This window comes from Dipodomys merriami, unplaced genomic scaffold (genome assembly GCF_024711535.1).
Source record: "Dipodomys merriami isolate MVZ:Mamm:240054 unplaced genomic scaffold, mDipMer1.0.p SCAF_26, whole genome shotgun sequence".
NCBI classification, from domain to species: Eukaryota; Metazoa; Chordata; class Mammalia; order Rodentia; family Heteromyidae; genus Dipodomys; species Dipodomys merriami.
Window position 1 is genome coordinate 11809969 of NW_027204048.1, and position 21173 is coordinate 11831141.

Below are 21173 nucleotides of genomic sequence, written 5' to 3' on the forward strand. Positions count from 1 at the left end.
GGGGGGGAATCTGTGGAGCACATGGGCAGCAAAGATGGCGCTGGGAGGGGGTTGAGTGGGCAGAGCCTAATTTACTGAAGAGCACATGGCCAGCCAAGATGGCTCTGGGAGAGGGTAGAGTGGGTAGAGACGGACGAAGACCCAACAGTGTTTCTAACGCATTTATAAGATTATCTCTTTGTTGCTTTGTATGTCCCTCCCCCACAGTGTAACCCCCCGCTTTCACTATATTTGATATCAGTATAACATGTGGAGGAGATGGGGACAAACAAGTCGTTTAAGGATTCAGGTGGACCTGTTGCAACAATGAGAAGTACAAAATGTCATGTCAAAACCAGCTTTACAATGTCGGTGGGGGGGGAGGGGGGTATAATTGGGTGGGGGGAGGGGGGAGGCTGGGAAGGGAGGTGAAGGGTAAACAAAGGAGGAGGCTGCAATGCTTGGTAAGAAATGTATACGTTATTCCGCCCATGTAATTGTAACCCCTCTGTACAGTATGTTCTCAAATAAAATAAAATATTAAAAAAAAAAACAGAAGTAGAGCTGCAGTTCAAGTAGTAGAGCACCAACCTTGAGCACAAAATAAAAGGGACAGTGCCTAGGCTCTGAGTTCAAGTTCAGCACCAAGCTCCCACTTACCACCCCTCCACCAAAAAAAAAATTAGAGCTAAAACTCAGGGCTTGTTATCTGTCAGTAGATCTTTGGAAAAGCCTTCTAGTTAATAATAAAAACAAAACCAAGACAGGGGGCTGGAATTTTCCTGAAGTGTTTTCTCCTGGCTTCCTGGAAAGAAAAGAGCCCTCAGCCTTCAATCTCTAGCTCTGTTAGCAGTGAGCTGAATGCTGGCTGCTACAATATTATCAATTAGTTATAATGATGACCCTACTGTCCCTACGGTATTTATCCATAACAAGCATGCTTTGCTCTAGGGATTATGAAGGAGTGTTAGCACTCAAAAAAGGAATTTATTATAAAGACAGGGGTGACACTATCTGAACAAAATTGTCCTCAACACCTGACTTATGAAATGGTAACCCCTCTGTACAACAACTTAATAATAACAATACAATTATATGTTTTAAAAGCTAAACAAAAAAAACAAAAGAAATTGTTTTCTTAACTATAGAAAAGTTAAGCCGTCACAGTTACAAATTTCATAGTATGGAGAACTCCAGTAGAACGTCCCAACATTTCCTGTATGTGCATGTACATGTACACACACGTGTACACACACACACACACACACACACACACTAGACGATCTAGGTTATTTATATTTTCTTTTCTTTTTTTTTGGGGGGGGGATCCAGTCGTGGGGCCTGAACTCTGGGCCTGGGTGCTGTCCCTCAGCTCTTCAGCTCAAGGCTAGTGCTCTACCGCTTGAGCCACAGTGCCACTTCCGGCTTTTTCTTTTTGCTTATATGGTGCTAAGGAATCGAACCCAGGGCCTCATGCATGCAAGGCAAGCGCTCTACCACTGAGCGACCTTCCCAGCCCTATTTTTTTTCTTTTTTTGTTTAAATGGACAGACTTGTATGTTTTATGATACACGATGTTCTGTCATGTACAGACATGAGAAAATGACTAAATCTAACTTAGAAATCCCAAGTTACCTCCATAATTACCATTGGTGGTAAAGACAGCATCATTCATTCTTCTTACAGTGTTCAAGAACATCACCTTGCCCATGACAGATCTCTTGAAATTTATTCCTATCTCATTATCATCATGTACCTGTTCACAAATGCCGCCCCTGGCTCCTCACTACACGATGAAAGACTCGGCCAGAAGTACAAATATCATTTTACACCAACATTCTTTTTGGGTGTGTAGTCATTGGGGCTTGCACTCCAGGCTTGGGTGCTGTCCCTTAGCTTTATCGCTCAAGGCTAGTTAGTGCTCTCTACTACTTGAGCAACAGCTCTACTTCTGACTTTTTGGTGGTTAATTGGAGGTAAGAATCTCCCAGATTTCCTGCCTGGGCTGGCTTGCAACCACAATTCTCAGATCTTAGTCTCCTTAGGATTATAGACATGTACTATTGGCAGTCGGCCTATTTCAACGTTCTTTTCTGGACACTTACCTTTCCCAGCCTTGATCATAAGCCACTACAGAAAATGATACAACTGTGTGTTTTACATTGTAGACTTACTAGGGCTGTACATCCATAGAAATACACTTGTATATTTGCTGAATATACTCACTCATCATGCAAGAGATGTCTGAGCATCAGCAGTACATATATACACATATATGTATATATATGAATATATGTGTGTGTATATATATGAATGTACGTATAGATATATATTAAAAAAATTTTGCTGGTCCTGGGGCTTGAACTCTGGGCCTGGGACTGTCCTGAGTTTTTGTGTTCAAGGCTAGTGCTCACCACTTGAGTCAAAGCTCCACTTCTAGCTTTTTCTATGATTAGTTGGAGATAAGATTCTCATGGACCTTCCTGCCTGGGCTTGCTTTGAGCCGCGATCTCAGCCTCCTGAGTAGCTAGAATGACAAGCATAAGCCATCAGCACCCTGCTGCATCAGTACTGTTTCTAATCACACAGAAGACAATTTAATAGAAAGATGCCTGATATACAAGTAGGAATACACCCACAGCCAAGGCCTGTCTCACATTCAACATGGCCAGCAGCTTGTTTTAGCTACAGCCCTAGTACCATTTTTAAATTAAGACACATGCGCTTTCATTGTCCCAAACACACTTTTCTTTTCCCAAACTTAACCTTCAAGCTTCTTTTCTCATGCTTTTAAGGGGGGAGTTTGATTTACATACTGTTGCTGGGTAAAATAATCCTGAAAACAACAAAGGCATATCAGAATGTCACACTCACCCAGGACTTCCTGTGAATTCAAGTCCTTCTTCATGAATGAAATGTTACAGTGTATTTTTCTCCCTCAGCCTCACCTTACAGGGGACTCACAAAATTCAGCCTGCAACCTTTTGTACTCAACACAGCACGGATTACCAAGTGAGCAGCCGGAGAGTAGAAGGGATTGTCATGCTGCAACTTGAGAGGGCTGAAAAGGGAGCTGCGAATGACTTCTCCTCCTCCCATCAGCCCTCCAGACGACCAGGATCTGGGAACACAATTTTGACATTGTTGAGATAATGAATTGATTTGTTCCCCAAAATGCTGGGATTGTTGCTGCAACCCTATCTGGTGAGAACCATTTGTACTTTTCTTCCCCAAAGCCAGAAGCCAGTCTTGCTTCTAAGACAAGGAATACTTCCTGTCTTTTTTTTTTCAAGCCTTGCAGACAAGGGGCTGGCTGGCATTAAGGCCCTATCAGTCTGGCTGTGATTACACTTGAGATTCACTGAAGCAACACCTCTTGTTTGCCAAAAGGGAGTCTCTTATTCCATCCTATTAAAATACACCTGCCAGGGGTTGGGTGAGGTGGGATAAAATGTAAAGTACACCCGCCAATAAAGTATGATACTGAGGGGTGGGAACGTGGCTTAGTGGTAGAGTGTTTGCCTGGCATGCATGAAGCCCTGGGTTTGATTCCTCAGCACCACATAAGCAGAAAATGCCAGAAGTGGCTCAAGTGGTAGAGTGCTAGCCTTGAGCTTGCTCAGAGACAGTACCCAAGCCCTGAGTTCAAGTCCCAGGACTGGCAAAAAGACAAAATAAATTAAAAAAAAAAAAAAAACAAAAAAAGAAAGTACGAAACTGAATTCAAATCCCAGTTCCACTAAAAGCCAGAAAAAAAAAAAAGCACCCCACCCTACTCCCCCAAAAAAGAAAGAAAAAACAAAAAAAACCTACCAAACCAAAAAAGAGATGCCCGGCAATGTGTCTGGAAACAGAAAATAAGATACATGATTTTGTTTCACTGAAGAGTGTGGTATGGGAGTTGTGGATACTGTAGTGAAAATGGCTCTAGGAGATGCAATAATGAAGAACTACCGCCATGAACAGCAGGTACAGGAAAGGGGCAACAGACCCAGGAGGCAAGATGAGAATTGCCACAACAAACACCACTGGAGCAAAGCACCTCCCTGTGCTGCTCTATTGTCTGTTTTCAGATGATATAATCTCATATAGAGAAAAGCTCTAAAGACTCCACCAAAATTAGTTAGTACTAAGAAAGGAATTTATAGTTATAGGATACATAGCTTGCAAAAATAAGTGCATTGGTGGATGCCAGTGGCTCATGCCTGTAACCCTTGCTACTCAAGAAGCTGAGATTTGAGTGTGGTTCAAAGCCAGCCTGGACCAAAACATCTGGGAGACTCTTATCTCCAACTAACCACCAGAAAACCAGAAGTCCAGCAGTAGCTCAAGTGGTAGAGCCCCAGCCTTGAGCAACTAGGGTCTGAGTTTAAGCCTCAGGACTGACTGACAGACTGACATACACAGATACATACATACATACACACATACATGCACGCATGCATACATGCATGCATGCATACATGCATGCATTTCTATGCATTAACAATAAGCTATCCAAATAAAGAAACCAAGAAAATAATCCACTCTGTAACAGCATCAAAAAAGAATACTTAATAATAATTTCACCAAAAAGGCAAAAAGATTTGTAGAACATTGTAATTAAAAAAATACTAATAACTGAGTGCTAATGACTCATGCCTGTAATCCTAGCTACTCAGGAGGCTGAGATTTGAGCATCACAGTTCAAAGCCAGCCTGGTCAGGAAAGTCCATGAGAGACTTATCTCCAATTAACCACCAGGGGCAAAAAACAAAAATTAAAAAACCCGAAATGGTACTGTGGCTCAAAGTGGTAGAGCTCTAGTCTTGAGCAAAAGATCTCAGGGGCAGTGCCCAAACCCCCATGGCTGACCAAGGAAAAAAAATACTAATAAACTGAAAATATAAATAGGTGGTACATTGTGTTTATGAATTAGAAGAATATTGCTAGAAAGTTTACACTATCCAAAGCTAACCTACAGATTCAGTACAATCCATACCAATATGTCAATAATGTTATTCAAAGAAAAGTTTGAATGGAACTACAAAGAACTCTGAATAATCAATCTAGGAGGGGAAAATGTAACTACCAAAAAGTACAAAAATTTCAACTAATAACATTTACAACTATCATCTATGAAGTATTTACTGTACGAGATGCCTTAATTTGATTCTTTTAACCAGTTTTTGAGGTAGTATTATTATTTCTATTTCACAAAAGGGAAAATTGAAGATCTGATCCAATAGCATTTGGACGGAAAACTAAATCTAACTCCTAACCTTCAATGTTAACCTGACTTTCAAAAAAAATTTTAAAAAGTTTTTTAAGCTTTTGAAATGATGCAGAACTGCTGAAGCTCACTTGTTTGAAGGAAACTTCCCATGCATCTATAATTAAGTCAGGAATGTTAAAACTTGAACAAGTTGCAGTCAATTTAGTTTTAAAAATAGCTCCAGCCTGAGGTAAAACATGCCCGTTGGGTAACTAAGATTGTTTCGTCAATCAAAGAGGAGCCATTACTGAAAAAGCAATACATTCCTTTCTCCATCCAGGAGAGCTAAAAACAGTCCCAAAATGCTTTATGAAATTTTTAAAATGAAGAACAAAAGCAAAACCAAAAAAAAACCTGGTCATAGGCTTCTTAGATGTGTTTTTATTCAGCTGACTAAGAGAACTGGACATTTGCTGATCCCTAATTATTATATTATTGTAATTGACAATTTTTAATTTTTTTTAAAAAAGGAGTCAGGATCTGAAATCACCAAGCACATTTCTTTCTCATGCCCTACTTTACCTAGGCCAGCGTAAGTTTTCAGAGTTCTTTTTCTACATGAGACAGGAATCAATCACAGAATCCTAAGTTTAAAAAGAATAAAAAAAGAGCCTCAAGATGTACTCATTCATCAGTTACCTTAACGAACCCAAGAGATCATATTTACATTCTCCCCAACCTGTGGTTTGTTGAAAAATTAATTGACCTCATCTCTGCTTTGATCTTCTTGCAAATTATTTCCTGCGACAAGATTTGACTTGTGAGGGCCCCAGGGCTAGCCAGCTGGCATGGAATTCCAGGTGTCCTGCAAAGGGGGGGAGGGTGGGGGGCTTCTTGTTCCCCCCAAGGGACCATATCAGTAGCAGACAGAATGCCACAGAGACTCCAGTGTTCCCAGGAAAGAACAGAGGATCAAACAACAAGGAAGCTTAGCCTTGTCTCCAAAGGAGAAAAAAGGCTTCAGAAGATGACACAAATTTATACTGTAGCACTCCTCTTCATTACGAAAGAGTATGCTGTGGTTGCTTCTGTTTTATTTCTTTGATTCACAGTAAGGAGGCTGGTCATAACCCCAGTGATCTCATGTCTCCTCTTTCACACTACCTTTCACTAAAAGGAGGACGGAATGTAGGACTTCCACTCTTCGCCATTTCTTTCTCTTCTTACACCTGTCCTGTAAAATACATGCTCCCAGCCAGCCCAGGCCAGAAAGTCCATGAGATGCTTATTTCCAATTAACCACCACAAGTGGAGCTGTGGCTCAAGTGGTAGAGCACTAGCCTGGAGCAAAAAAAAAAAAAAAGAGGGGGCTGGGAAGGTGGCTCAGTGGTAGAGCGCTTGCCTTGCATGCATGAGGCCCTGGGGTCGATTCCTCAGCACCACATAAGCAAAAAGAAAAAAGCCAGAAGTGGCGCTGTGGCTCAAGTGGTGGAGCGCTAGCCTTGAGCTGAATTGCTGAGGGACAGCGCCCAGGCCCAGAGTTCAGGCCCCATGACTGGACCCCAAAAAAAAAGAAAAAAGAAAACAAAAAGAAAGAAAGAAAAAGAAGAACACAGTGACTATGCTCAGGCCCTGAATTCAAGCCCCAGAAACATTACACACACACACAGACACACAGACACACAGACACACACACACATACACACAGACACACACACACATACAATGTGTTTTCAGACCTCAAGTGAAATATTTAGTCAACAAAGACCAGAGGGTTAATTATATGATGTATTTGCTTATATGTTGCTGGAAAATGTCCAGCTCCTAATTGACAAAGCTGAGAACATATTATCAAGTAACCCTGCGGAAGGAATCAAGAGATTTCTCTGGGTTTTCTAGATGAGCCCAACCCAATCATGATCCTTCTAAGAAAAGAGCAACCAGATGGCAGAAGAGAGAAATGGGACTCATCAAAGGCACTCAACTAGCCATTGATGCCTTTGAAAATGGAGGATCGACTCACAGACCCAGGAATCTAGGCAGCTGAGAACAACAAGGAAACAAACGCTCTCCTAGAACTTTCAGAAGCAATCAACCCTAGCCACCTCTGGATTTTAGTATTCTAGTGAGACGTACACTGAACTTCTGAGCTACAGAATTGGAACATGCCAAATGTGTGCTTGGAGCATTGCATTCCTAGTTTCTATTACAGCTAAGGTAGACAAGTCATACAGACTTTGGGGCCTAGAAGTGGAGGGATGCTGTAAAAAAAAAAAAAAAAAAAAAAACTTGAAAAAATGTGCAGGTGGCTTTGGAAAAGGATAGTGGGTTAAGCCGGGAAGAATTTGAGGGAACATGATAGAAAAACATTCAGCTTGTCTTGAGCAGGCCTGCTTGGAGAAATTTGGACATGGAAGACCACAAGGGTCTGAGAGGCATGGGAGCATCGTACAAAAGGACTCCGCTCATCTTAGAGAATGCCCAAGTTGTTGAGAGCTGAGGGAGTGACAAACACCGCTATCCGATGGCCCACATGCGGCCTCACGGTGCGGTGTAGGGCTGGTGGGCCACTTTGCAGCCCAGCAGTTTTAATGGACAGTCTGCCTCACTCTGCGTTGGTCACAACGCCATTACACACCCTAGCCGTGGATGCCCAGCCAGCAACCTCTCCTAATCTCACTTAGAGGCAATGGTTTTGCATGAACTCAGTGTAGCGCCAGGTCCAGAGCAGGCCCTGAATAGGTGAGTTATTTCCTGCCTAAAAGAGACGTGATTGGACAGGAGTATGTCCTTCCTCCCACAGACCTGCCCATCCCAAAGGATGGCACATTCTGGAAAGTTCCAGAAGCCAGTGCTTAAAAAGCCAGTGCTAAGGATGCAAAAGCAGGGTTTGGAGCCTTACTAGGCCTGTTCTAAAAATGTAAAGGACATAGGGACATTGACCTGGGGAATCTGCCCAACGCCGGACAGAAAGAAAAGAAGAAGGTGAAGTCGTTTCTCTGGTGACTGACTCTCTGGTGGTTGGAAACCTGCCAAGCACAGTCTGGGAACACTGGGCAGAGTCACTGTGCCAGTCTCAGTGCCAACTTGGACAGGAAGTGATGTGCTGGGTCCCACGGTTTGGAGAGCCAGCAGAAGGGGGTAAAGGAGCATTGTCAAAGAAAGACATCATTTGGAATTCTCTGGCCTGACTTCCTACCTCAGCTACCCTTCTCCAGACCCTCTCCCTTCTCCAGGGACACAATTACTCCAATACACAACTCAAACGAAAAGATAAAGTGTTTCTTCCTGGGCAAGGCAAAGCAAAATGTTCATAGAAAAAACAAACTCATAGAATTGCCTACGTAAGAAAAAATTGGGTACTTTTATAAAGTGTCCGGGAGAAAGAAGCACACGAAGAAAGGCACGGAAAAGTACTTGACCCTTTCCAGGTCTTTCTAATCTGTAATTGACTGTATCTGCCTGTAACTGACAGTAGCTCACTGCCCAAGATTAGTATGTAGTCAGGAGGTTTCAGCCTAACTACGGGGGAACTCACCCTTAGACGGTGGAAGACTGTGAGAACTCAGAAAGGGACAGAAGGGGGGTACCTTCAAGTTGTCAAGAACAGAGGGTAAACCCATTCACTTTGAGCACATTTAATGTTATTTATTTTCTGTTTATGCTAGGCAACTCTACCAGTACACATTCCCAGCCTCTAGCACATTTATAGGATAGAAATATCTACCAACAAAGCCAAGTGGGTTTTTGTTGTTGTTGTTTAAAAGTGTACACCTCTTCCTTATGAGCCACTCATACCACTTTTTGCCATCTACCCAGATCATTACAAGGCAGGATATGGTATCCATGATCACTGTGTACCCATGATTACTGCTGCACTATTCACAATAGCCAAGTTATGGAAACAGCCCAGATGTCCTATGATTGATGAGTGGATTAAGAAACTATGATATATATACAACAATGAAATTTTACCCATCCATTAGAAAGAATAAGATTATGTTATATGCAGGGAAATGGATGGACCTGGAACAAATCATGCTAAGTGAGGCAAGCTCAGAGAGAGAAACGGAAGCTAAAATATAATTGGACATGATAGGCCTATACACGACTCTAGGCAAGCACACACAACGAGTCAGAAGGTGCCTTTAGGGGAGGTGTAACGTCTCTGAATATTTAAAATACTATTAATCAACATGAAATCCAGGGGCTGGGAATGTGGTTTAGTAGTAGAGTGCTTGCTTAGCATGCATGAAGCCCTGGGTTGGATTCCTCAACACCACCCAAACAGAAAAAGCTGGAAGTGGAGCTGTGGCTCAAGAGGAAGCGTGCTAGTCTTGAGCAAAAGCAGCTCAGGGACAGTGCCCAGGCCCTGAGTTCAAGTCCCAGGACTGACCACCAAAATAACCAAAAAAAAACAACAAACAAAAAAACTCCAGGAACTGCAAGCATGTTTTTGTTGTTATTGTTGTTGTGGGTGGTAGTCTGTCGTTGCTTTGGGGTTTTCTTTTAGGGGGATTGGGGAGAGGCCCAGAAAGAGAAGGAGGAAGGGTAAACAAATGCAATCATCCTATTCAGTATACACTACATGGCAAATGAACTATGTAACTAGTGGGCAGATATGGGGTGGGGAGGGGGAACTTGGAGAAAGTAAAGGGATGACATTGTACAAAAAAAGGAAATGTACTCATTACCTGATTTATGAAATGATATCCCTCTGTATAAAACCTGAGTAATAAGAATAAAATTATATATATATAATTTTTTTCAGTAGCATATCTCTTCCACCCTAGCCCTTCATCCTTTCAAGGAAACCCCCTGGTGCCTGGTGAGAAGACATTGCACTTCACATCTTCCTGTCAGTAGTGATCCTCACAGCCTATCTTGTGATTAAGACACAGCGTGTGACCAAAGCACTTGAACCTACACAGCACAATATGGTGTTCAAAACAAAACAAGCTGCCAACGTTCCCTGTTATGGTGGGGGGAGGGGTGCACATTTCTGCATTTCATTTTCTGAATTTCCACAAGCTGGGCTGGTTTCAGCTTCATTCTTCTCACTCCCACGAGTTATTATTACTCCATGCCCCTTCCATGTGAGCCACAATAGGCAGTTATCAAAGCAGATACAATAATCTGGGTACATTAGATAACAGCTCTGGCGCATCTCTGCCCACTCTTCCCTGCCCCCTGTGTTGCCAATGTTGGCAAAAGCCTGTGGATAAAAAAAATCAAAGAGGAGCTGGGCACTGATGGCTCACGCCTGCAATCCTAGAAACTCAGGAGGCTGAGATCTGAGGATCATGGCTCAAAGCCAGTCTGGGCAGGAAAGTCCACGAGACTCTTAGTTCCAATTAACCACCAAAATACTAGAACTGGTTTTGCTCAAGGCGCTAGCCTTGAGTGAAAAGTTCAGGGACAGTGCCCAGGCCCTGAGTTCAAGCCCCACAACTGAGAAGCCACCCCCCCCTCCCAAATTCAAAGTGTAAGAAAAGCATGATGCACACATTCCCCTCCTTATCTCAAGGCAAATTTGTGGAATCTGGGAGTGTCAACTGGTGATGCTGGCGGGGCTCACGATTTTGTTTGCCTTTTCCCAAATGTGAGCAGGGGGAGGAAGGGCTCACAGACAGATAACGAAGCCAGCCAGTGTAAACAAATTCCAACCTAAGTCTCAAAACAGCATAATATTGCTGCCCTGACCTCTGGCACTGGCCTCTGTCACTCTACCCAACACAGTTTGAGGTAACTGAGCCCCGAGCCTCTCTAAGCCTAGGCTTCTTACCCTGCAGTCCCCTTCAGTCTGACCGCTGGGATGCCCAATCAAGATTCAAATGAATCCAATAATCTGAGTAAGATGATCTAAGGGTATTTTGGACCCACGTGCTGGTGGCTCACACCTGTAATCCTAGCTACTCAAGAGGCTAAAATCGGAGGGTTGTAGTTCAAAGCCAACCTGGGCAGGAAAATCCACAAGACTCTTCTCTCCAATTAATCACCAAAAAAAGCCAGAAGTGGAGGTGTGGCTCAAGTGATAAAGCACCAAGCCTTGAGTGAAAAAAAATCTAGATCCTGAGTTTAAGCCTTAGTACTGGCACAGGTGCATTTCCCCCTCCAGAATTTTGGAAGAAAAAGGGGATATATATATATATATATATATATATATATATATATATATATATATATATATATACACATATATACATATATACATATATGTAAGTTATAAATGATATATCATATATTATATATGGTATATGTTTTATGTATAATATATATATGATGTCATATATATCAATATATGATGTGTATGCATCACATTGATGTAGGATTTATATCACTATATTATATATCATGTATCATATATAACAATGATATATACCTTAAATGACATATATAACATGTATAACTTAAATGATATATAAATATATGCATATTTAACGTCTTTATATACATATACATATATATGCACTTACATAATACAGTGGAACTGTAAACATATATGCTTACATTCCTATATGAATTTACTTCTATATAACTTTGCACTCCTAACTCCTGTCCAGGGACAGAAGAGATTTCATATTAAGCATGTTGACCTGCTACACCTCACATGCGTTCTGCATTGTCCCCTGCTCTTTGTCCATTCCTCAGAAGAGGAAATGAGGTCTTAGGGAAGACAAACAGCAACTCTAAAAATCACAAACTGGCAAATGTAAAACCTGAACCAACCTTCTAAGAGATACAATGAAGAACGGACTCTAAAATCAGCTATGACCCCTCAAGCTGCCCTGGTTTAAAACAAAAACGGATTGGCAAGATAAATTATCTCCTTTTCTTGACCCCCTCCCCTCCCAACCACAACCTTTGTTCCTGCAGAAGAAGACCTCATGGTCTTAGCTTCACCCCCCGACTCGCAGTAAGTCAACATATCTCCATGGTGTCGGCTTCAAAGCAGTGCACACATTTTTAAAAGTCCTTCTTCTTCAAAGACCACCATCACTGCAGGACAAGATCCAATTCCCCAATCACCCCACAGGGCAACGACGTGGTGCCGGATGCCCATTATCTTCAGGAGTCTCCCAGCCCCCAGCACTGGCAGCGGCCTGCAGCTGTGTACACACACACACCATCGCTTATCATTCCACAACAGCCCCATTCAGCCTTCTGGCTAAGAGATAAGAAAAAACAGTGCCTGAGACACTTCTCTAGGTAAGAAAATCTTTTTTTTTTTCTTTTTTTCTTTTGCTGATCCTGGGGCTTGAACTCAGGGCCTGGGCACTGTCCCTGAGCTGCTTTTGTTTGAAGCTAGCACTCTACCACTTGAGCCACAGCACCATTTTTAGCTTTTACTGAATAGCTAATTGGAGATCAGACTCTCACAAACTTTTCTGCCTGGGTTGGCTTTGAATGGAGATCCTCAGATCACAGCCTCCTGAGTAGCTAGGATTACAGGGGTGAGCCATTGGCTCCGGGCTGGTAAGAAACTCTTTTGCTTCACACTCCCAACATCTGTAAGTGCATTGCTCATCATAAAACTCAGTCTTATCCACTCCTAAGATGCTTCAGAATCAGTGGTATACTGTCCCTTAGTCCCAGGATGCCCAGGCCATATACACTGTGAAAGGTTTTCACCTAGGAAGAAATATTAGGATCCTGACAAGCATTTGTGGAGCTAAACATAATTAGAAAGTGGAACATTGGTTACCGGGGCCTGAGAGGGGGAGGGAAACTGAGTCAGTGCACAGTGTACAGCACTTTTCTTTAAGATGAAAAGGCCCTGGACATGGTCCATAGTAGTGGCTTGTACAACATGAATGTGCATAGTATCACCAAATTATACACTCGAAAATGGTTACAATGGAAAGCTGGGCACCACTGGTGGTATATGCCTGTAATCCTAGCTACTACTCAGGAGGCTGTTCAAAGCTAGCCTGGGCAGGAAAGTCCAAAACAGTCTTAGCTCCTATAAACTACTCAGAAAAAGCCAGAAGTGGGGCTGTGGCTCACGTGGTAGAGCGCTACGATGGAAAAGAAAAAGAAAGAAAAGAGAATATTCTTGAGCCACTAATACATACATTTTGTACAGTATATGCCAACCTAGAGCTCAAGTCCTTATATTTAAGGAGGGAAATAGGGAGCAGCCCCTCAGCTGTTTTACACCTACTCCATAATTACCTGTATTTACATTCATTTAGTAGGTCTGGGGGCTTGTTTGTATTTCTTCTTTAATTTTTTTGAGATAGAGTCTCATCAGGTAGCTGGCCTTGAATTCCCAATCCTCCTGCTTCAACCTCCCAAATGCGAAAATGACAGGTGTATACCACTACATTCTGTTTCATACGAATTCTGATCAGCGAGTTCCAGAGAAGTGTTACATTTGGAGAAGTCGAATCAGGAATCTTTGTTACAAAGCTGGTGATTGCAAGCAAACTCCTGTCCCCCCCAAAACTCACAGTCTCCAACATGGTTAGTACAAAGCTTATAAAGGCAAAAACCACACAATGGGTCTGAGGAACTAACCCTAGCCTAAGTGTGTTTACAGAAGCAAAGCCAGACAGGAGGGTAACAATCAGGGGCAACCAAGGGCAAGAATTCCTCGGAGCTAGACTTCTTTGGAGCTTAGGGCAAGAAATTCCCTGGAGCAAGACTTTCCTGGAGCTTAACGACCCTTGACTCACCAGCAGTTCTGGGAAATGGGTGAAAAGTCTGCACCGTCGGCTAAAACACCAGGATGGAGGTCAGGACCAGCTGGTGTGATTTAGGCCAAGTAGGCATAGTTCAGTTCTACTGCTGTGTGAAATGACCACCTGGAGAAAAGCCTTTGACATGTCTTTTACACAGGATGTGTCAAATCCTGGAGGCCCAGATGCCAGGGTGGGCATCTCAATATGCCATCTTCTCCTTTTCCTTGGGACCACAGATTAAGACAAGCAGCGTTTTGCTCACATGGACATTGGTGGTGATGGTTTGTTTGCTTTACTCAGAGTAACACTGAGAGCAAAAGACTGCCACCGTTTGGAAAGAGAATGGTCTCTGCTTCATTACAGCCCCTTTTCCATTTCAGGAAAATGAACCCAGGGGAAGTTCCAAGGTTCCCTCTCCCCTTCCCCCCTCCCCTGCTGACACTGAAGTCACCAGCTGAGAAAGGCCCCCAAAGTCATCTCAAATGACAGTTGCCACAATCAAGTCTTTTCATCTACCTAAAGGTTTTGCTTTGTAATTACTGACCTGTTTAATCTCTTTTTTAAATCCCCCAAGGCTGAAGGTTTTAATTTTTTTTAATTTTATTATCTTTAAGTCGCTGTACAAAGGAGCTGCCATTTAACAAAACAGCTTCTGAAGGCAATGCATCTCCATCAAGGTCACCTCTATCAACATTTCCCCCATCTCTCCCAACCCGCCGTTTCCCTATGTTTCTTAATTTTGTAGGATAGGCACTGAATTCTTCACTGCACCTCCTCCTTTCAAGTCTGCACTAACAAATTACACACACACACACACACACACACACACACACACACACACACACACACACACACACACAAATCAATGATGTAACTCAACACCTAACCTCCCGATGAGCAAAGTCCCCAAAAGGTTCACAGAGAGGCAAACACAAGTGGCACATATACCCAACCACCTAACAGAAATACAAATGACAACACTTGGGATACCGTGTTCTCACTTGGCAGACTGGCTAAGAGTGAAAGGGTTTCATAACACAATGGTGTTGGCAAGAATGCCAAGACATAGATTATTTCTGTGCCTCCAAGGGGAGGTACAGTGTCAAAGGAGACACTGAGGACAATATCGACACATCCTGTCGCCTGGGCCCACCCTCATCAGACCCAGGATCTCATGGGAAGGGGAAAGTGATAGTAGCCACAGGAACTGAGGGCCTTTTTACCACGTTCTGAGGCATATATTAACCACTTGGAAATTATTTGCCTAGTCAGCAAAATGGGGGACAGCTGAGGAATTCCCAACAAAAAAAGGAATGTGAAAGACACTGAAAAGAAGAGAGAAAACAGAAAGAAAAATCAGAGGATTTTCTTTCTCAAGGACTAATATTTGGCAAGAGGAATTCAAACAAGACTAAAGTGATCAGAGATCATCTCCAACGGTTTTTCCAACAAGTGAAAACAATGTAAGTTTCTAGATTGAGAAGACCATTGGATATCCTGGGCCCAAATAGGGCACCAGGTGCCGATGGCTCACAACTGTAATCTTAGCTATTCAAGAGGCTGAGAGCTGGGGATTGCAGTTCAAAAGCCAGCCCAGGCAGGAAAGTCTGTGAGACTCTTTACCTCCACTTAACTACAAAAAATCCAGAAGTGGAGCTGTGGCTCAAATGGTAGAGTGTCCCATTGCAACAATGAGATGTACAAGTCGTTATGTCGAAAAGCGAACTTTACAACTTTGGTGTGCGGGGTTTGGAGGGGACGGATGGACAGGGATGGGAAGGGGAAACAAAGGAGGAGGCAACAATGCTTGATAAGAAATGTACTCATTACCGTGCTCATGTAATTGTAACCCCTCTGTACGGTATTTTCACAATAAAAAAATAATAAATTTTAAAAATCAGAGATTTAAAAAAAAATTCAAGGACAGTGCTAGTTGAACAAAAGAAGTTCAGGGACAGTGCCCAGGACCAAGTTCAAGCCCCAGGACCAGGACCAAAAAAAAAAAAAAAAAAAGGAGGTAGAGGGGTATAGAGTGTAGATCTGTGTGGTAGTAGAATGTCTGCTTACTCAGCATAAGTCCCTTAGTTCAAAAGTAGAGGGAAAAAGGCAAGTCAAACAGAAAGGTGAACTAAGAAACAATGGTAGACAGATAAAAGGAGACAGATAAAAACAAACAGCAACAAAAACCACAGAAACTACTAGTCTTGGGGTGACAAGTTTGTCACCTGGAAAGCCCACAGTTGTCAGGGACAGGCCATTGGCAGGGAAGGCAACCCCTGCACGGTGGCTTCTAGCATTATTACAGTGCACCATCAGCACATACGTAAGTAAAAGTACAGCTTTCCTGAGTCCTTCAAAGTGTGCCAACCCAGAAAGAAGGAATGTTACTGATTTTTTTTCCCTAAGCTCCTATGTATCTGAATTTGCAGACTGCCCAGAATCAAAGAGAGTTCTCTGAGGATTTCAAGCCAAACTGCAGTTCCAGGGAGAGGTTTCCACTGTGGCTTTGGGTACCACCTGAAACCTGAGGCAGGTAGCGCGCACTGACACCAGCTCTTCAGAACATTGTACAATGCCATCCTTTCAAGTCTGGGCAAACAATTGCTTTTATGGAACCTTGGCTAGAAAGACTTCAAAGGATATTCTGCCACAAACTAAGGGTCTTGCATTTAAGAAGCAAAAGCAGGGGCATGACTAACCAAAGAAGCAGACAATAGTGGTTTACAAGTATGTTAATCCATGTATTCAATCAGAGGGAAGCCTGCGGTTTCAGAACACTGATCAAACCAGCAAGGGGCACACACACAAAAACAAAAGCTCAAAAGAAAACCAGCTCAGAGCCCCCTTCAGTAGACAGAGTTTGAATTCTTATAGGTCATGCCTTCCCAAAAGTTACCTGAAGGGTCTCACAACAAAAGACTAAATTAATTTGGGGGAAAAAAGGGAATTATAGAACAGGTTTTAATCAAGGAAAGGCTAGGGAAGCCAAGCACTGGGCTCACACCTTGTAATCCTAACTACTTAGAAATCTGAGGATAGAGGTTTGAAGCCAGGCCACGCAGAAAAGCACGTGAAACCCTTCATCTCCAATTAACCACCAAAAGCCAGAAGTGAAGCTGCGGCTCAAGTGGTAGAGCACCAGCCTGGAGCATAAACACTCAGGGACAGTGCTCAGGCCGTGAGTTCAAGCCCCACAACCAACAACAACAAAAAGAAAGCTAAGGAAGGGGAAAGGAGGGCCAGGCTTCCATTATTTCACCAACCTATGGAAGTGAAAATCACTACGAGAACTGAGTAGAAACGTAGTCCCTGCCATCTCAGCAGCCCGATGAGCCACATAACAATTCACTTGGGAAGTAAAAGTTTTCCTGAACTGGCACATACACTTGTCACAGGCGGGATCTGCACAAGTGCGGTCATCCTCATTAGCAGTTGCAATCCAGCATCAGATCCTAACCATTTCCTGAGGCAACCCATGTCCTATTGGGTTGAACAATGAACACCAAATACAATAGGCCAATTAGAGATTACACACACACACACACACACTCACACACTCACACACACACACACACACACACACACACTAAAAGAAAAGAATGAGTCAGAGAAGGGGGACTGGAATGTCAGAAGAAAGCAGGTTATGACTGAGTCCTCATGCTACTGAGATGGAGACATTAGGAAGGACTTGAAGAAGTTAAGAACACTTTAGGCAGAGCGATCAACCAGTGCAAAAGGCCTGGGGTCTAGGGGAGATGGGGGGCAGGCAAGCCCTTGGGTATGGTTGAAGCACAGCAAAGGAGCAGGGATCCTAGAGGACAGATTACCGAGTCCTAAAGAACCGAGTCACAGGTGTCATGGTAACTGTGGAAGCTTTTCTGGAATGGAAAGAGTGAGCTAAGGAGAAAGCTAAGCAAGGTTTCCAACAGAGAAGTACCAAAATCTGACTTTTGTTTGTAGATTGATTGATGATTGATTGATTGATTGATTTTGTAGCGCTGAGGACCAAACTCAAGGCCTTGTACTTGCCAGGCAAAAATGCTCTTCCACTGAGCTAAATCTCCAACCCCTGATTTTTGTTTTTAAAGAATCACTACTGGGAATGGACCACAGGGAAAGAAGAGAAATCCATTAGAAGGACATGGTAGCAATTCAGGAGCAGTAGCCAGGAAAGAAGAGGCAGAGTCACCACCTATTTTAGGGAGATGTCAATAGGATTTTGTATGGGTCCCGTGTGGGGTATGTGCAAAGTGGAAGTAGAGTTGATTACTAAAGTTCCAGGTTTTTCTATCCACCACTAGAAAGTGCAAAGGCAGAATGCTTTTGGTGGTGTGGGTTGGAGGAGGTAAATTCAGGAACTCAATTTTAGCTGTGTTGACCTGGAGGTGGTCTCTAGGTAGGATGCAAGGTCACCAAATTCTGAAGTGAAGAGAAAGTCCACAATGGATGGATGGGTGCGGAAAACAACCAGAGAAATCAATGATGCCTCAGACCATAAGAGGATGACCCACCAAGCCGAAAGAGAAAAGACTGAGCTCTGACGGCTCTCAAATGATGCCCAGGAAGAAACGAGTTACCAGGAAAGGAAACTGAGGAGCAGCCAGTGAGCCAGGAGAAGAACTAGGTAATACTAAAAAAAAAAAAAGATTTGGTGTAAACACATGCTTTATGTCATCCACCGAAGTCAAAAGCATACAGCACCAGGAAGGGCCTGAAGGGCAGCTGTGCACCGTAGGGCAGGTGTTTGCCTTTGGCTGATTCTGGCTTGACTTCCCTATGTTTTCAGCACCAAGAGAGGGGAAGGGAGGTGGAGTGTTCAGGAGAGCGCAAGCGGGCACGCGTTGCTGGCCCGCAGAACCCACTAGAGTTTGGAGAATGAGCTGGGGCTACAGATCTGTCTAGCTTAGCTAAACTCCAAGTGCTTTCCACAGCTGCTCTGCAGAGCTGCCCATTCAGACCTGTGCCTTCTACCAGCTCAGTTCTACTCCAGATTCAGCTTGAGTGCAGATCTCAGGACACATTAACAATCCCCTTCTTGCGATCTAAAGGGTAAAACAGTTTCTTGCCCCAGAATCTGAATAGTAGATCAGGAAGCCCAGTAACCACTGAGCACAAACACCTGCAGACCGGTGAACAAGGAGAGCAGGCAAGCCCAGAATAGCCCAGGAGTATGATGTGACTGTACAGGACATGTGTGTGTGTGTGTGTGTGTGTGTGTGTGTGTGTGTGTGTGTGTGTGTGTGTGTGTGTGTGTGTGTGTGTGTGTGTGTGTGTGTGTGTGTGTCTGTATGAGTGTGTATTTCATGTACACAGGGCCTTTTTGAGTTTTTGTTTTTGTGTCAGTTGTGGGACTTGAACTCAGGGCCTGGGTGCTGTCCCTGAGCTTTTCCCCATAAGGCTAATACTCTACCACTTTGAGCCACAGCATCACCCTGGTTTTCTGGTGATGAATTGGAGTTTCAGGGACTTCCTTGCAGGGTCTGGCTTTGAATTGCAATCCTCAGCAATCAGCCTCCTGAGTAGCTGGGATTACAGGCATGAGTCACCAGTGCCCAGTTCTTTCTTGAGATTTTAAATGCATGGAGTAAACACAACACATTTATTTATGCCCAACCTTGTTTCAAGGCCCTTAAGGTAACTTCCAAGACTGCCTGCAATGATGCTGATCTTAATTTTAAAAGACAAACAATAAATAAATTCAGAATAAGAGAAAATGGATTGACATCTTGAAATAAGCCTTATATTACTCAATACATAGGGTACTTTCCCCAGGAAATGTACCAGCATTTCCTTCTATCAAGGCCTAGGGTAACATTTTCCAGTGGGCCTTCACAAGAGATGCCCAGGGCACAGACACATGTGGGGCCTCCTGGACAACTTCACAGGTGTGCTAAGTCAACAAAAGGAGCTGGAATTAGCAAGGGAAAGGCCGCATTCTAAGGAACCAACACTTGAAAGGCACTGCTGTGTAAAAATCCTCTAGAATGTCACGAATGGACACTACTTCACAAAAACAAGTTTTCACTCAGAGTCCAGGCAGACCCACTGCTCAGAGAGCCGAGTTCAGCATTGTCTGGCCCAATGCTGCAGCAATGCACTTTATAAGTCAGTAGGAGAGGAGGAGATTTCAACATTCCTGTGAAAAGAACAGACCCTCTCCTAGATGCCCGCCTGTGTGTGTGTGTGTGTGTGTGTGTGTGTGTGCGTGTGTGTGTGTGTGTGTGTGTGTGTACACGTGCACACTGGTATCAGTCAGGACCTCAGCTCATTCCAACCTGCATGGTGGGCTGGCCCAGCTTTTTGTGGGCTATTTTGGAGACAGAGGCCAGGGCTAACCTCCAACTTTGATCCTCCTGATCTCAGCCTCCTGAACAGCTAGGATTACAGGCATGAGCCATGGGCATCCAATAGCATTTCCATTCTCAAAATGAAAAATTCCAGGACAGATGTGCCAGGTCCTACCGAATTTTATTTTCATCAGAAGGACCCATTTCTACAATCCATTCTCAACAATGCTCTCCATCTTTAACTGGTTACCCCAAACAGAAAAATACAGGCAATTAAAATTTAGGAGGCCAAGAAGATAGCAGCATGTGAAAAACCTAGACCGGAAATTCAAGAGAATAAGGACTGTTATTGCTTTTATCCTTTTCTTGTAGGGGAGCAGGGGCAGAAAGGATTAGGTGGTACATTGCAGGCAAATAATCTACTACTAGGCTTTATCTGCAGCCCTAATTTCATGACTAATGTACAGGTTGAGACTTTTGAGGTATGAACGGAAAGTTACTAGGATGTAGGCACAGCTTTCCAGCTCATAAAAAATTAATATCTGATCCAAAAAAGTAGGCCTTGTTTTCCATATCTCAGCAGATTTCTGAAGCATAACCTTCTCAAAATAAAACCCAAAATGTAGATTTAATCCATTCTAAAAATCATTTCTAAATTGGCATAGAAGCTATTAAATCTTTCTGAAATACAGTTTTCCATGACAGCAGATTATGTTTTTTCCAAATATTTTCTGCCCTCCCTGAAAGAGGATTGCATTTTTTCCCACTACTGTGTGACTTACGTTTTAAGATGTAGGAATTAGTTATACTCACCAACCCCCAATTCACGGCTGGTACAATTCAGCCGATGTAATAGGAACAGAAGTAACATACAAGCACAGGTTTCAATAGTGGTGAATGATTGGACATTTTTCTTCTTACCTTTTACCATGAAAGGATGTCCCAGAGTTGCTCATTCAGCCTCCATCTAAAAAAACGATCAAGTTGGCCCAGTACCTAGTCACTTAGGAGGCTGAGATCTGAGGACTG

General features: G+C 43.2%; 1 protein-coding gene across 3 annotated transcripts in view; it reads right to left on the minus strand.

Annotated features, from left to right (window-relative positions):
- Window positions 1–21173, minus strand: part of Kank1 (KN motif and ankyrin repeat domains 1) — a 184909-nt gene that overhangs the window by 147079 nt on the left and 16657 nt on the right. For 2 of the 3 annotated variants that reach the window (XM_070035684.1, XM_070035682.1), the window contains exon 1: window positions 2854–3100. The exons of the other annotated variant lie outside the window; for it this stretch is intronic. The gene's annotated coding sequence lies outside the window, so the exon portion shown is untranslated. Of the gene's footprint in view, window positions 1–2853; window positions 3101–21173 lie in introns of those variants that run through there. 3 annotated transcript variants of the gene reach the window in all.